We start from the raw sequence: 12678 nt of genomic DNA, 5'->3' as shown, positions 1-12678 counted from the left end.
GCTCCTTCCATGTGGGAGATCCAGGTTGGAGTCCCAGACCATGCACTCCCGCCCCCCCGCCAAAGCTCATACATCCCATACCCCTTCCTCTCAATGACCACCAGTATTTCAATCTAGCCAATTTATTTTACCCCTTATTCTCCCTATTATTTTAAAATTTTTTTATCCATATTTTTAAACTCATCTGTCCATACCCTGGATAAAAGGAGCATCAGGCACAGGTTTTCACGATCACACAATGTTCTAGTTTGCTAGCTGCCAGAATGCGACATACCAGAAACAGAATGGCTTTTAAAAGGGGGAATTTATTAAGTTTCAAGTTTATAGTTCTAAAGCTGCGAAAATGTCCAAATTAAAGCAAGGATATAGAAATGTCCAATCTAAGGCCATGGTAACCTCAGATAGCTTTCTCTCCAGACTTTCTGTTTCATGAAACTCCCCCAGGAGCGTTTTCCTTCTTTACCTCCAAAGGTCTCTCGCTGCATGGGCTCTCGTGGTTCTTGTGGCTCTCCCTTGGCTCTCTCTCCAAAATATTTCCTCTTTTAAAGGATTCCAGTAAATTAATCAAGACCTACTGGGAATGGGTGGGGTCACAACTCCCTCTAGTCAACGGTTAATACCCACAGTTGGGTGTGCCACATCACCATGTTAGATAATCTAATCAAGTTTCCAACCTACAGTACTAAATAGGGATTAAAATAAAATCCATCCTCTACAAGATGGATCAGGATTAAAACATGGCTTTTCTAGGGTACATAATCTTTTCAAACCAGCACATACAGTCACATTGTAAAAGTTATATCATTATCATTCATCTTTGAGAGTCAAGGCTACTAGAACATATCTCAACAGTTTCAGGTAACTTCCCTCCAGCCACTCTAATACACCATGAACTAAAAAAGGCTATCTACATAATGCATAAGAATAACCTCCAGGATAACCTCTCAACTCTGTTTGAAATCTCTCAGCCACTGAAACTTTATTTTGTCTCATTTCTCTCTTCCCTCTTTTGGTCAAGAAAGATTTCTCAATCTCATGATGCTGGGTGCTGGCACATCCCGGGAGCTCTGTCTCAGGTTGCCAAGGAGATTTACACCCCTGGGAGGTTAGGACCATTTTTAAAAAGTCTTTGTCTGATATATCTCACGTCTGGTCCTCCTGATTGATGGTTTGTAATGGTTTAATTTTTTTTTTTTATATGCAGTATGGCAGGGTCACATATCATTATTTTTCCTGTGAGTATCCCGTAACTGCAGCACTATTTGTTGAATTTTTGTTTGTTTTGTTGGTTTGTTTTGCTTGTTTATTTGGGAAGTACATGGACTGGCAATCAAACCCAGGTCTCCCGCATGGCAGGTTCTCCTTGCACACCCTCTAATGCTTTAATTTTCTCCTTTGCCTGAGTCATAGCTTCCAGTGTCTTTGCATGTTTGGTATTTTAATATTTTATTGCTGGAATTTAGACTCTGAGGCATTATTCCGTAAGCTTGAACCCAGCTAGTGTTATGACAGAGATTTCCTTGAATGCCAGGCGCTAACAACAACAACAAAAGCAAAAGATGAAGAAGAAGGAAAACATCTTTCCCAGTCTTTGCAGATTGACTTGGGCAAGTGCTCTCCTTTACTCTCCTTCAGGGCTTATCCACATTATTAGTTTAAAGAATAGCCCCAGGCCGTAGCATCTTTTTTTGCTATGCATTTTGCTGTGCATCCCCTCATCCTTTTTGCACACGCATTTTGTCTTGGGCATGTGTATGTGGCCCTAGGAGTTTCCTCATTTACAGGGTTCCAAATGTCCTCCCTTCCCTAGGAAACAGCTTTCTCATGGCCATGGGTACTGCACTCTATGTCCTACAGATAGCAATCCCTTGTCCCAGGCAACATAACTTGACTGGCTATCCAAAGCATGCTATAGGAGAGTTCCATGCATGACCTGCCTTGTACATGCAGGTCAAATTCTGGGATGGTGCGTCCCTCAGGCTACCACCAGACTGGGCCAGTCATGCATGTTCTGAGTATGTGCATGAGGGTTACTCTGCTCTCTCCAGAACCTGGACCAGGGATCTGCACTGGGAGCCTGGCTGCCTCCATGGGTGGGGGAGGGGGTGGGGTGGGGGTTGGGGGTGGGATGAGGGAAGGGCCAAAAAGCTATGAAATCCTACCAGTTTTAAGTAGCCTTTACTTTTATTCAGTGCTGTCTTGTAACTGCAGTCCTTTACCTATTTTCTGAAGCTTTGAGATGTCTCTGCCAGTTTTTCTGGTTATTCAAAGCTTCTGTAGGAGAATAGAGCCCTGAAGCATCTCACGTCACTATCTTGATTGGGGCATGGGCCTAAATCCAAGAATGTGGGATTTGATGCCCAGCTTCCAGTAGCCACTTCTGCCACCTACTATCTCAGTGGCCACAAGTGAGTTATTTACTTTTCTGTACCTTTGTTACTTTACCTACAAAATGGGAACAGTAATTCCTACTTTGCAGAATGCTTGTGGGAGATACAGCTATACATGTAAAGTCTAGTACAGTGCCTGGCACATTTTGAAATTCAAAAAACTGCCTACCACTGCTACAGTTGGTTCCTGAAGCCATATTTCTCTTCTCAGTCCTGCTAGTCTCTCATTATAAAGAGGACAGGCATCTCTGCATAGTTCATCGTGTTGTGGCCTTCTGGGTTTTTTGTTTGTTTGTTTGTTTTTTTGTTGCTCATCATCTATATAATATCCCATTGAATAACAACACCAAAAATTTATTTTTCAATTGTGTGTGTGTATTTTTTTTGGGGGGGTTGGTTGTTGTGCATGGGCCAGGAATTGAACCTGGATCTTCTGCATGGCAGACAAGCATCCTACCACTGAGCCACCTGTGCACCCTTCAGTTGTTTGTTTGCTTGAACTTTTTTTATTGTATAATATAACATATATATAAAGCAAAAAAAAAAAACACAATAATTTTCAAAGCACTCTTCAACAAGTAGTGACAGAACAGATCCCAGAGTTTGTCGTGGGCTACTATACCATTATCTCAGATTTTTCCTTCTACTGCTCCAGAGCACCTTCAATTGTTTTTAATGGATCATCTTTTGGTCAGTTCAGGGTCACAAAGTTTTTCCCCTTATGTTTCTTCTAGAATTTTTATAGTTTTAGGTTTTACATTACAAATATGATCTACTTTGAGTTATTTGTACATATATTGGAAAGCATAGATCAAAGTTTATTTCACATATGGATAGCCAATACTTCCACCGTCATTGTTTTAAAAACCGTCCATTCTTTATTGAATTGCTCTTGTTTCTTTGTTGAAAAGCAGTTGTCCGTGTATGTGATGATCTTTGTTGGGTTCCATGGATCTATTTGTCTATCTTTATGCCAATATTATACTGTCTTGATTATTGTTACCTATCATATATCTTCAAAACACGTAGTTTTAGTCATCCAGCTTTGTTCTTCTTTTTCAAAGTTGTTTTGAATATTCTCAGTCCTTGGCATATCTGTGAGATTTCTGAATCAGTTCATTATTTTTCTACAATAAGGCCTACTGGCGTTGATTGGAATTGCATTGAATCTATGGACCAGTTGGGGTGAGAGTTGATATTTTAACAATATTTTGCCTTTCTCTTCAATAGGGTATTTCTCTTCAAATATTTAAGTTTTCCCTATCTTCTTGCAGGAATGGTTTGCAAATTTCAGTCTACTGGCCATTCACACCTCTTGTCAGATTTATCCCTAAGAATTTTCTATTTTTATGCTATTGTAAATGATATATTTTTAAATTTTATTTTTGATTGTTCAATGTAATATACAAAAGTACAATTAATTTTAGTACATTTATCTCATATCCTGCAAACTTACTAAACTCACTTGTTGGTTCTAGTAGCTATTTCATAGATTAAATGGGATTTTCTACATTGATGATATTGTTGTCAGTGATAAAGACAGTTTTAATTCTGCCTTTCCAGTCTGGATGCCTTTATTTCTTTTTTGTTCTACTGATCTATTGATATAATGACATATTTGTTTGTTTTTTTCAATTTGTTAATATGGTGAATTACAGTGATGATTTTCAAATGTTAAACCAATCCTACATTCCTGAGATAAACTCCACTTGTTTATGATATATTGTCCTTTTTGTACATTGTTGGGTTCAACTTGATAAAGTTTTGTTTAAAAGTATGTCATTAGGGTGCACAGGTAGTTCAGTGGTTAGAATGCCTGCCTTCTATGCAGGAGACCCAGGTTCAATTCCTGGACCATGCACCCCCCCCCCCAAAAAAAAGTACTTCATTTATGTTTCATCTGTATTTTCTTCTTATAACAACTTCATCTGTATTCAGCAGGATAATGCTGGCCTCATAGAATGAGTTGGGAAATGTTCCACCATGTTCAGTTTTATGGACAAGCTTGTATAGAATTTTTGTTTTTTCCTCTTTAAATGGTTGGTGGAATTTACCAGTAAAACCTTTTGGGTCTTAAGTTTTTAACCACAAATTCAATTTCTTTAATATATGTTGACCAGGCTAACTATTTCTTCTCAAATGAGCTTTCATAGTTTGTGTCTTTAGAGTAATTTGTCCATTTCATCTAAGTTTTGAATTTTTGTACACAGTTTATAATATAATATTTCTTTATTATAATTTGAATATCTACAGAATTTGTAGTGATGTTACTTCTCTAATTCCTGATATTGGCAATTTGAGTCTTCTTTTTTCCCTGATAATTCTGGCTTTTTAATAAATTTTATTGATCTTGTCATAGAACCATATTTCATTTAATTGATTTTCTCTATATTTTCCAGCTTTGATCTTTATTATTATCTTATACTTTCCTGGGGTTTAATTTGTTTTTCTTTTTCTAACTTCTTAGGAGGAAGCTGAGACTGGAGACATTTTTGCCTTTCTAATATTGCCATTTTAGTGCTATAAATTTGTACTGTTTTAGTGGTATCCCACAAATTCAATATGTTGTGTTCTCATTTTCATATGGTTAAAAATGCTGTATAATTTCCTTTTTATTTCTTTTTTGATTTATTGGTAATTCAGAAGTGTTTCACTTAGTTTTCAAATATTTGGGGATTTTCCAGAGATCTTTCTCTTATTGACTTTTACTTTAATTTCACTGTGGCCAGAGAACATATTTTACATGAATCCTTTAAATTTCTTTGGAAGTATTTTATGGCTCAGTGTATGGTTTATTTTGGTAAATGTTCTGTTTGCATTTCAACAGGATGTATTTCCTGCTGTTGCTGGGTGAAGGATGCTATATATCAGTTAGGTCAATTTGGTTGATAGTGTTTATCAAATATTCTATATTCTTAGCAACTTTCTTTCTGCTTGTTCTTTCAGTTGTTGAGATATACTGAAATCTTAGACTATTTTTGTGGACTTGTCTATTTCTGCTCACAGTTCTATCAGTTTTTACTTTATAAAGTTCTGTTATTTGATGCATAATCTTTAGGATTGCTATGTCCTTTTGATAAAGTAACCTCTTTATTTTTATGAAATGACCTTTTTTTATTCCTGGTCATATTCTTTATCCTGAAATCTGATATTAATATAGCAGCTTCAGCTTTTATTTGGTTAAGTATTAGTATGGTATATATTTTCCCCACCTTTTACTATCAATCTATTTGTTACTTTTCAAAGAAAAACAGTTTTATTAAGATATAATTCCCATACCATACAATTCATTTAAGTATAAATTCAAATGGATTTTAGCATATTCACAAGGTTGTGAATATATGTGAAATATTTTGTCCATTAAAAAATTCAGTTGTCTTTTAATTATTGAGTTGTAAGAGTTCTTTTTTTAATTTTTTATTAGTTAAAAAAAAATTACAAGAACAAAACATAAACATTCCCAACACATACACTCAGCAATTCTCAATATCATCACATAGTTGCATATTCATCATCATGACCATTTCCCAGAACATTTGCATCAATTCAGAAAAAGAAATAAAAAGACAACAGAAAAATAAAACAGAAAAAAAATTTTTACATACCATACACCTTACCCCCCCCTTCGTTGATCACTAGCATTTCAAACTAAATTTATTTTAACATTTCTTCCCCTTATTATTTATTTTTATTCCATATGTTCTACTCATCTGTTGACAAGGTAGATAAAAGGAGCATCAGACACAAGGTTTTCACAATCACACAGTCACATTGTGAAAGCTATGTCATTATACAATCATCATCAAGAAACATGGCTACTGGAACACAGCTCTACATTTTCAGGCAGTTCCCTCCAGCCTCTCCACTACATCTTGGATAACAAGGTGATATCTACTTAATGCGTAAGAATAACCTCCCGGATAACCTCTCGACTCTGTTTGGAATCTCTCAGCCACTGACACTTTGTCTCATTTCACTCTTACCCCTTTTGGTCGAGACGGTTTTCTCAATCCCTTGATGTTGGGTCTCAGCTCATTCTAGAGTTTTTCTCAATCCCTTGATGCTGAATCTCAGCTCATTCCGGAATTTCTGTCCCACGCTGCCAGGAAGATCTACACCCCTGAGAGTCATGTCCCACGTAGACAGGGGGAGGGTGGTGAGTTTGCTTGCTGTGTTGGCTGGAGAGAGAGGCCACAGCTGAGCAACAAAAGAGGTTCTCTTGGGGGTGACTCTTAGGCTTGACCTATCCCCTGTGGGGTTAAGTTTCATATGATCAAACCCCAAGACTGGGGCTCAGCCCATAGCCTTGGTTGCCCACACTGCTTGTGAGAATATCAAGAATTCAACTTGGGGAGGTTGAGTTTTCCCCACTCTCACCATTCCCTGAAGGGGACTTTGCAAATACTTTCCCACTCACTGATCAAATCACTCTGGGATTCATCAGGGCATCACCTGGACAAACACAACAAAATCTCATCATGTCCTATACAAAGTTCCATGTACTTAAGGTGTTCAACCAACTATCTACATAAGTTATATTAGGAGATGCAAACTAGTCAAAATATAAATTTGTACCAAATAAACATTTTTTGCTTTAGTCTCACACATAAGTTGAAATTTTAAAATATTATCATCTATTTTCAGCACACTGGAGTAATGACATTCTTTTGTTCTTCCTCATGCAAAAACATTTTTTAAATTTGTACATTTAGTCACTGTCATTATACACTCTAGGCATTCCTAGATTATACCATCTCAATCTTTGTCGTCTATCTGTAAAAGAGTTCTTTATCTATCTTGGGTACAAGTCTCTTGTCAGATACATGATTTGTAAATATTTTCTCCTATCCTATGGGCTGCCTTTTTATTTTCTTGATGGTGTCCTTTGCAGCACAAAAGTTCTTAATTTTGATGAGGTCTAATTTATCTGTTTTCTTCTGTTGTTTGGGTGTTTTTGCATCATGCTTAAGAAACCATTGCCTAATCCAAGGTCGGAACGAGCCAGTGCCTAGAATAAAGGCTGGCATTCTATAAATAATTGTTGAATAATAAAATAATGAATCCTACAGAAACCACATAACATGGGTATGTTCTCCCCCATTTTATATCTGAAAAACTGTGTGGGGAAATCACACAGTTTGTGGTGTTAGTGGTGGAGACATAGGGGGCTATGATTTGAATCTCTGATTCCCCACATTCTCTTGTTTTCAAATTCTAAGGCAGGAAGTAGAACAGACTGAAGCTGGTGGCATTTGCCTCCTCTTCTTTAGACTGCAGCCCCAAACCAGAGTGCCCAGGCCAGGGGCAGCTAATGCCTCATGTGGTTGGCCACTGGTGTCACTGGCTCTCAGCAGCGTGGGAGGGCCTATAGGTCCCAGTGGAAGTATTTTTTCCACAGCTCCCAGAAGAAGCAGACCATTCATTTTTCCTATGTCCCCACTGATGCTTATTTAAAAAAATAAATTAATAATTCTAATAATTTATTTATAAATCTTCCTTTTAAGGGGAATTAGTTTGTTAAAATTTATTACAAACAGATTTCTTTAAGAAAGTCAGTCCCGATGTTGAAACTTTAGTACATGTTTTCTTACTTTTTGGCACTATTTAATGTGTAGAACAATAAAGAATCACTTTTTAAATAAAAATTAAATTGTATACCACTGTGGAAATATTCTAACAAATAGATTTTATTTTTCATACAAAAAGTTTATATATCTTTAATCAAGGTTATATTTTAAAAGTTAATTTCCAAAAAAGATGCAAAATTAAAAAGTCATGAAGATGGAATTAAAAGGGAAAATGTTTCAACCGAGCTCTCAGTCTAAAAAAGGAGAGAATGCTTTCCTGTTTTTGGACAAAAGCACTATGAGCTAGTTTTCCTGATCTCGCTTCTGATATTCTATACACTCTATCATTTGTGGGCAATTTTTTCCTGGTTTCAGGTTGTAGATGTTATTGTTGGGAAAGATGAAAAAGGAAGAAAGATCCCAGAATATCGGATCCATTTTAATGGTTGCAACAGACAGGTGGGCAGTTGAAAATCATGCACTTCCTGACACAGGTGAAAACCGCATAAATTGGCAAGAAAAGTTGTAGCTCACCTGAGAAGAAAAGGAAGAAAGACGAAGCACTGCAGGTTGCCTGGGGTTGACTGTGTCTTTAAAAGTCTCTGTGTTGAAGAAAAAGATGAAAATGCTGAAAATTCAATAGGCAGTTCCTCTGCTGACAGTAGTGAAGAAGCAGATGCGGGAATAAGAAGTGAAGAAAGTGATACTGAAGAAAAAACTGAAGTGAAAGAAGAACTAGAACCACACATGGAAAGGGAAATGGAAGAAAGAACAATAACTAGAGATACTCCTGAAGTTCTGAAGAAGAAACTTGAGGATGATTGTTACTACACTAACAGGAGGAAACGGTTAGTGAAATTGCCATGCCAGTCCAACATTAGAACTATTTTGGAATCCTATGTGAAGTATTTTGCTATCAATGCAGCCTTTCCAGCGAACGAAAGGCCTCATCATCATCACACCATGTCACATGCCAACGCGAATGTGCACTATATCCCAGCAGAGAAGAATGTTGACCTTCGTAAGGAGATGGTTGATGGATTAAGAACAACCTTTGATTACAGTCTCCCATTGGTTTTGCTCTATCCATATGAACAAGCTCAGTATAAAAAGGTGACTTCGTCCAAATGTTTCCTTCCAATTAAGGGAAGTGCCACAGACATACCAGAAACCAGGGGGAGCTGTCTCCAAGCCCACCTTTGTTGAATCCATCCACTCTGCAGACCACCGGGAGACAGCCTACCACAGGTGACCAAAGGCACAAAGCTAAGCAGGAAGCATTGCAGCCTCTGAGGTGGTCCACTCGCCACATCTCAAGCTGTGACAGGCTGTCTGAGAGTAGGGCATCACCTCAGCCCAGGCACCGACATGCAGACTCAGCTGCCACCATGACCAAGCTGTCCCTGCACCTGGAAAAGAAGACACCTGTACATAGCAGGTCATCATCACCTATTCTTCTGACTCCTAATAAGGAAGGGAGTGCTGTGTTTGCTGGCTTTGAAGGGAGAAGAAATAATGAAATAAATGAGGCCCTTTCCTGGAAACTCCTGCCTGACAATTACCACCACGAATGACCAGCCACCTCCACCCTCCTACATTTATGCATCACAACATCTGCTGTGCTTGTTTGTCAAACTTCCAGAAATCCTTGGAAAGATGCCCTTTTCTCAGAAGAATCTGAAGACTTTACTGAAGCACTTTGATCTCTTTCTGAGGTTTTTAGCAGCATACCATGACAACTTCTTCCCAGAGTCTGCTTATGTCACTGCCTGTGAGGTGTACTACAGCACCAAGAATCCCAGCACAATTTATTAAAGCTCTTGGATTCTGTAAGAAGTTTCCCCACCCAGCTTTCTTCTCTAAATTGCAGGTGAAGACCTAACAAAACAGTGGGGTCACGAAAACTGAAATAATTGAGGCTGGTTCAAATAAGAGAAGTTGCAGTTTTTTTGTTAGCAATGAACACATTTTTTTAGTTATGCGAACCTAAGTATTATACAAACATTTTTTTCCCAAACTTTTCATTTTTGTTCTGAGGCCGAGTAACTCTCAAATATATTTTAGATTGACTGGGAAGTTGTAAATTGGTTACAAAGTATTTTAGAGGGAATTGGTATTGATCGCAAAAGGAAAATTATAGCTATATATTTGCTTGTTAAGAGTCCCTTTATGTAAATGTTGAAATAAATTGAGTAGATTGAAATACTAGTGAACAATGAAAGGGAGTGGTGAGGGGTATAGGAAAAAAAAGGGGAACAAAGGTTAAAATCCATTGAGTAGATGGAAATACTAGTAGTCGGTAAGAGGGAGGGGTAAGGGGTATGGTGTAAGTTTTTTCCTTTTTCTTTTTATCTGTTTTTCTGTAGTGATGCAAATATTCTAAAAAATGATCATGTGATGAATATACTACTATGTGATGATACTGTGAGCCACTGATTGTACACCATGCACAGAACGTTTGTATGTTAAGAATGTTCATGTTTGTATGTAGCTTTGGTTTGATAAAAAAAAAAAGATCCCCTTTCTGTAAAACCTTATTTTTGTTCATCTCAATAAAGAGCTGTCTGTCTTTTTGAGATTTGCAGCTATAAATTTGCTTGTTATGTTTCCCCTAATGGCTAACATTTTTAGTTATCTAAATAAAATGTTCTCTGATTTGTTCGGGGGTGGGGGGAGCCAGAAAGTTAGCTGAGTTCTCTTGAAAACTGAAATAAAAAACAGACTGTACTGCTTATGTCTCAGCAAATTCCACTTTGCCAAGTTTCAGAAAGCAAACGCCTAACATGTAGTTTTTGGTGCTGTCTCCTTGCCTGGGAGAAGCTGGGGGCCCTACATTTTTCTGATAGCCGTCTTTGCCACAACTGAATCCATCAATGTGATGTCTTCAAGCCCTTGTGATGCTCAGCATAAACCTGCAAACCTCTGTTGGTGTGGGCAGACTCTACCACCTCTTCAGGGGAACTGTGGATTTCAGAGGTCTTTCTACATGCCCCAGTCAATGTGCATGGAGCAATTGCAAAAAAAGGAACCACATCACTCAGTGTTTGCCAATTTTCTGGAACAAAAGTCTGGCACTTTGGGCAATTACTCTACCCATTACAACTTGAGCACGTACTGGGTGGCAGTTTTTCATCCAAAACTCCTGATCTGTGGCCAAATGTATGATCCACCAGTTGGGCCGTGTTGCAAACTGTTATAGTCAACATGTTGGAAAATTTACTGTCGCTGTCATATTCTGGCTGTGCTGGGACTGGGGGAAGGGATTGTCCCCCAAATCCTCTTCTCTTACTTCCTTAAATGGAACCCTATAAATTGCTCTGTCCTTCCTGTGATGGGTAAGTGAACACTGGGACTCTTTTGCTTTATAAAAAAAAGTTCACAGAAATAACACATATTCAAATAAAACAAACAAAAAACAAAAGAAAACAATACATATTCAATGATTATTTAGAAAATAGAAAACTACAAAAGACTTTTAAAAAAAACAGAAAAGACCTCACCCTTAATCCCACTAGTCAATGTGAGTTTTTGGTGTATATCAGTTATGGACTGACTTATGTCCCCCCCAAAAGACATGTTTAAGTTCTAACCCCTAGTGCCTCTGAATGTGACCTTATTTGGAAACAGGGTCTTTAAAAAGGTGATTAATTAAAATGATGATAAACTGGATTAGGGTGGGCTGTTGTCTTTTTAAGAAGAGGGGAATTTGGACAGAGTCAAACACGAAGGAGGTCACATGAAGATGGAGAAGGCAGAGATTGCAGTGAAGTATCTACAAGCCAGAGAACACCAAGAATTGCTGGCAAACACCAGAAACTGGAAGAGGACAGAAAATATTCTCCCCTCTATGCTTTAGATGGAGCACCTCTGACACCCTGATTTGGACTCCTAGCCTACAGAACTATAAGATATTACATTCCTGTTGTTTTAAGCCATTCAGTTTGTGGTACTAGGTTAAGAAAGTCCTACAAAACTAAGACGGCATCTTTCCAGCCTCTTTTCCTTTAATCTGTGCACACATATCTTCACAGAAAAAGGATTTTATTATTTTATATGCTGTATTATAACCTACTTAACAATATGATGAACATTTTGATGTATCACTGACAATTTTTGTTCAACATGATTTTTCATGGCTGCATAAAATACCATTTATTTAGCTGACCAAAAGTTAGGCTGTTCACAACTTTTGGAGATGAGGAACACTAAAGGAGGATCATTCTCACTGTAAAATGCTTGTTGAGTTTCCTAATTGTAACACAAGTGGAATTGCTAGGTCCAAGAGCACGCAAATTTTTAAGTTCCCCAAAGCTATTATCACATTGCCTTCCAGTAATGTTGTCCAACCGACCTCCACTAATAAAGGGCAATTCCATCCCAAACCCATCCTGTGCTCCCCACAGTCCAGCCAGACCTCTCAAGGAAGGATGCTCCAGGCGACCTCGGGACAGGTAGGGCGCACCATATACCGCTTGAGTCTGTAGCCACACCTGGATCCTCCAGGGCAAAAGAAGGCGCTCCTACGAGCAGAGGGACGAGCACCGGTGAGGGTGGGCTTCAGGGTCTCAGACTCCCCTGTGCGCCCCTGGATGTTCCATCTTTGAGCCTTGCTTTTCTCATCCGCAGAATCGGGATGGGATTCCTTGGTGAAGGAGGTGCGTGGACGCGGCGCCTTCGGAGGTGCAGAGAAGCGAGCCCCGCCTGCGGGAGCGGCCCCTGGG

General features: G+C 38.4%; 1 non-coding gene and 1 pseudogene across 1 annotated transcript; both read left to right on the top strand.

The window, feature by feature from the left end:
* Positions 1–4179: 4179 nt before the first annotated feature.
* TRNAR-UCU (transfer RNA arginine (anticodon UCU)) lies at positions 4180–4251 on the top strand. The gene has a single exon. It is a non-coding gene; the product is annotated as a tRNA-Arg (tRNA).
* Positions 4252–8632: 4381 nt separating this feature from the next.
* On the top strand, positions 8633–9772 carry LOC143651586 (MSL complex subunit 3 pseudogene; annotated as a pseudogene).
* Positions 9773–12678: the final 2906 nt, after the last annotated feature.

The sequence above is a fragment of the Tamandua tetradactyla genome, chromosome 12 (assembly GCF_023851605.1).
Source record: "Tamandua tetradactyla isolate mTamTet1 chromosome 12, mTamTet1.pri, whole genome shotgun sequence".
In the NCBI taxonomy this organism is placed as follows: Eukaryota; Metazoa; Chordata; class Mammalia; order Pilosa; family Myrmecophagidae; genus Tamandua; species Tamandua tetradactyla.
The sequence above is the reverse complement of the archived record's forward strand: the minus strand, read 5'-3'. Positions and strand labels throughout refer to the sequence as shown.